A 5,000-nucleotide genomic window follows, 5' to 3' on the forward strand; every position below is an offset into this window, starting at 1 on the left:
GATGGCTGACGTTTTGCTCCGCTCTCGACGGTCACCGCGCAATGCAAGAACAGGCCAAAAACTGGCCAAAACGGCCCAAAAACGGGCCAAAACTGGCCATTTTTGGCTGCGCGAGCGGCGAGCGGCGGACAGCGAGCGAAGCGAGAGGCAGCACCGTCCCTGCTATACGAAAGCCCCATCCAGCCCTGTGCCACCCGGGGGGTTCCAGGGTGCTGAGATGGCTGACGTTTTGCTCCGCTCTCGACGGTCACCGCGCAATGCAAGAACAGGCCAAAAACTGGCCAAAACGGCCCAAAAACGGGCCAAAACTGGCCATTTTTGGCTGCGCGAGCGAGCGGCGAGCGGCGGACAGCGAGCGAAGCGAGAGGCAGCACCGTCCCTGCTATACGAAAGCCCCATCCAGCCCTGTGCCACCCGGGGGGTTCCAGGGTGCTGAGATGGCTGACGTTTTGCTCCGCTCTCGACGGTCACCGCGCAATGCAAGAACAGGCCAAAAACTGGCCAAAACGGCCCAAAAACGGGCCAAAACTGGCCATTTTTGGCTGCACGAGCGAGCGGCGAGCGGCGGACAGCGAGCGAAGCGAGAGGCAGCACCGTCCCTGCTATACGAAAGCCCCATCCAGCCCTGTGCCACCCGGGGGGTTCCAGGGTGCTGAGATGGCTGACGTTTTGCTCCGCTCTCGACGGTCACCGCGCAATGCAAGAACAGGCCAAAAACTGGCCAAAACGGCCCAAAAACGGGCCAAAACTGGCCATTTTTGGCTGCACGAGCGAGCGGCGAGCGGCGGACAGCGAGCGAAGCGAGAGGCAGCACCGTCCCTGCTATACGAAAGCCCCATCCAGCCCTGTGCCACCCGGGGGGTTCCAGGGTGCTGAGATGGCTGACGTTTTGCTCCGCTCTCGACGGTCACCGCGCAATGCAAGAACAGGCCAAAAACTGGCCAAAACGGCCCAAAAACGGGCCAAAACTGGCCATTTTTGGCTGCACGAGCGAGCGGCGAGCGGCGGACAGCGAGCGAAGCGAGAGGCAGCACCGTCCCTGCTATACGAAAGCCCCATCCAGCCCTGTGCCACCCGGGGGGTTCCAGGGTGCTGAGATGGCTGACGTTTTGCTCCGCTCTCGACGGTCACCGCGCAATGCAAGAACAGGCCAAAAACTGGCCAAAACGGCCCAAAAACGGGCCAAAACTGGCCATTTTTGGCTGCGCGAGCGAGCGGCGAGCGGCGGACAGCGAGCGAAGCGAGAGGCAGCACCGTCCCTGCTATACGAAAGCCCCATCCAGCCCTGTGCCACCCGGGGGGTTCCAGGGTGCTGAGATGGCTGACGTTTTGCTCCGCTCTCGACGGTCACCGCGCAATGCAAGAACAGGCCAAAAACTGGCCAAAACGGCCCAAAAACGGGCCAAAACTGGCCATTTTTGGCTGCACGAGCGAGCGGCGAGCGGCGGACAGCGAGCGAAGCGAGAGGCAGCACCGTCCCTGCTATACGAAAGCCCCATCCAGCCCTGTGCCACCCGGGGGGTTCCAGGGTGCTGAGATGGCTGACGTTTTGCTCCGCTCTCGACGGTCACCGCGCAATGCAAGAACAGGCCAAAAACTGGCCAAAACGGCCCAAAAACGGGCCAAAACTGGCCATTTTTGGCTGCACGAGCGAGCGGCGAGCGGCGGACAGCGAGCGAAGCGAGAGGCAGCACCGTCCCTGCTATACGAAAGCCCCATCCAGCCCTGTGCCACCCGGGGGGGGTTCCAGGGTGCTGAGATGGCTGACGTTTTGCTCCGCTCTCGACGGTCACCGCGCAATGCAAGAACAGGCCAAAAACTGGCCAAAACGGCCCAAAAACGGGCCAAAACTGGCCATTTTTGGCTGCACGAGCGAGCGGCGAGCGGCGGACAGCGAGCGAAGCGAGAGGCAGCACCGTCCCTGCTATACGAAAGCCCCATCCAGCCCTGTGCCACCCGGGGGGTTCCAGGGTGCTGAGATGGCTGACGTTTTGCTCCGCTCTCGACGGTCACCGCGCAATGCAAGAACAGGCCAAAAACTGGCCAAAACGGCCCAAAAACGGGCCAAAACTGGCCATTTTTGGCTGCGCGAGCGAGCGGCGAGCGGCGGACAGCGAGCGAAGCGAGAGGCAGCACCGTCCCTGCTATACGAAAGCCCCATCCAGCCCTGTGCCACCCGGGGGGTTCCAGGGTGCTGAGATGGCTGACGTTTTGCTCCGCTCTCGACGGTCACCGCGCAATGCAAGAACAGGCCAAAAACTGGCCAAAACGGCCCAAAAACGGGCCAAAACTGGCCATTTTTGGCTGCACGAGCGAGCGGCGAGCGGCGGACAGCGAGCGAAGCGAGAGGCAGCACCGTCCCTGCTATACGAAAGCCCCATCCAGCCCTGTGCCACCCGGGGGGTTCCAGGGTGCTGAGATGGCTGACGTTTTGCTCCGCTCTCGACGGTCACCGCGCAATGCAAGAACAGGCCAAAAACTGGCCAAAACGGCCCAAAAACGGGCCAAAACTGGCCATTTTTGGCTGCACGAGCGAGCGGCGAGCGGCGGACAGCGAGCGAAGCGAGAGGCAGCACCGTCCCTGCTATACGAAAGCCCCATCCAGCCCTGTGCCACCCGGGGGGTTCCAGGGTGCTGAGATGGCTGACGTTTTGCTCCGCTCTCGACGGTCACCGCGCAATGCAAGAACAGGCCAAAAACTGGCCAAAACGGCCCAAAAACGGGCCAAAACTGGCCATTTTTGGCTGCACGAGCGAGCGGCGAGCGGCGGACAGCGAGCGAAGCGAGAGGCAGCACCGTCCCTGCTATACGAAAGCCCCATCCAGCCCTGTGCCACCCGGGGGGTTCCAGGGTGCTGAGATGGCTGACGTTTTGCTCCGCTCTCGACGGTCACCGCGCAATGCAAGAACAGGCCAAAAACTGGCCAAAACGGCCCAAAAACGGGCCAAAACTGGCCATTTTTGGCTGCACGAGCGAGCGGCGAGCGGCGGACAGCGAGCGAAGCGAGAGGCAGCACCGTCCCTGCTATACGAAAGCCCCATCCAGCCCTGTGCCACCCGGGGGGTTCCAGGGTGCTGAGATGGCTGACGTTTTGCTCCGCTCTCGACGGTCACCGCGCAATGCAAGAACAGGCCAAAAACTGGCCAAAACGGCCCAAAAACGGGCCAAAACTGGCCATTTTTGGCTGCACGAGCGAGCGGCGAGCGGCGGACAGCGAGCGAAGCGAGAGGCAGCACCGTCCCTGCTATACGAAAGCCCCATCCAGCCCTGTGCCACCCGGGGGGTTCCAGGGTGCTGAGATGGCTGACGTTTTGCTCCGCTCTCGACGGTCACCGCGCAATGCAAGAACAGGCCAAAAACTGGCCAAAACGGCCCAAAAACGGGCCAAAACTGGCCATTTTTGGCTGCACGAGCGAGCGGCGAGCGGCGGACAGCGAGCGAAGCGAGAGGCAGCACCGTCCCTGCTATACGAAAGCCCCATCCAGCCCTGTGCCACCCGGGGGGTTCCAGGGTGCTGAGATGGCTGACGTTTTGCTCCGCTCTCGACGGTCACCGCGCAATGCAAGAACAGGCCAAAAACTGGCCAAAACGGCCCAAAAACGGGCCAAAACTGGCCATTTTTGGCTGCACGAGCGAGCGGCGAGCGGCGGACAGCGAGCGAAGCGAGAGGCAGCACCGTCCCTGCTATACGAAAGCCCCATCCAGCCCTGTGCCACCCGGGGGGTTCCAGGGTGCTGAGATGGCTGACGTTTTGCTCCGCTCTCGACGGTCACCGCGCAATGCAAGAACAGGCCAAAAACTGGCCAAAACGGCCCAAAAACGGGCCAAAACTGGCCATTTTTGGCTGCACGAGCGAGCGGCGAGCGGCGGACAGCGAGCGAAGCGAGAGGCAGCACCGTCCCTGCTATACGAAAGCCCCATCCAGCCCTGTGCCACCCGGGGGGTTCCAGGGTGCTGAGATGGCTGACGTTTTGCTCCGCTCTCGACGGTCACCGCGCAATGCAAGAACAGGCCAAAAACTGGCTAAAACGGCCCAAAAACGGGCCAAAACTGGCCATTTTTGGCTGCGCGAGCGAGCGGCGAGCGGCGGACAGCGAGCGAAGCGAGAGGCAGCACCGTCCCTGCTATATACGAAAGCCCCATCCAGCCCTGTGCCACCCGGGGGGTTCCAGGGTGCTGAGATGGCTGACGTTTTGCTCCGCTCACGACGGTCACCGCACCACGCAAGAACGGACCATAAACAGGCCAAAACAGCCCAAAAACGGGCCAAAACTGGTCATTTTTGGCTGCGCGAGCGAGCGGCGAGCGGCGAACAGCGAGCGAAGCGTGAGGCAGCACCGTCCCTGCTATACGAAAGCCCCATCCAGCCCTGTGCCACCCGGGGGGTTCCAGGGTGCTGAGATGGCTGACGTTTTGCTCCGCTCACGACGGTCACCGCGCCATGCAAGAACGGACCAAAAACAGGCCAAAACAGCCCAAAAACGGGCCAAAACTGGCCATTTTTGGCTGAGCGAGCGAGCGGTGAGCGGCGAACAGCGAGCGAAGCGAGAGGCAGCACCGTCCCTGCTATACGAAAGCCCCATCCAGCCCTGTGCCACCCGGGGGGTTCCAGGGTGCTGAGATGGCTGACGTTTTGCTCCGCTCACGACGGTCGCCGTGCCACGCAAGAACGGACCAAAAACAGGCCAAAACAGCCCAAAAACGGGCCAAAACTGGCCATTTTAGGTTGCGCGAGCGAGCGGCGAGCGGCGAACAGCGAGCGAAGCGTGAGGCAGCACCGTCCCTGCTATACGAAAGCCCCATCCAGCCCTGTGCCACCCGGGGGGTTCCAAGGTGCTGAGATGGCTGACGTTTTGCTCCGCTCACGACGGTCACCGCGCCACGCCAGAACAGACCAAAAACAGGCCAAAACAGCCCAAAAACGGGCCAAAACTGGCCATTTTTGGCTGCGCGAGCGAGCGGCGAGCGGCGAACAGCGAGCGAAGCGAGAAGCAGCACCG

Source organism: Musa acuminata, unplaced genomic scaffold (genome assembly GCF_036884655.1).
Source record: "Musa acuminata AAA Group cultivar baxijiao unplaced genomic scaffold, Cavendish_Baxijiao_AAA HiC_scaffold_553, whole genome shotgun sequence".
NCBI lineage: Eukaryota > Viridiplantae > Streptophyta > Magnoliopsida > Zingiberales > Musaceae > Musa > Musa acuminata.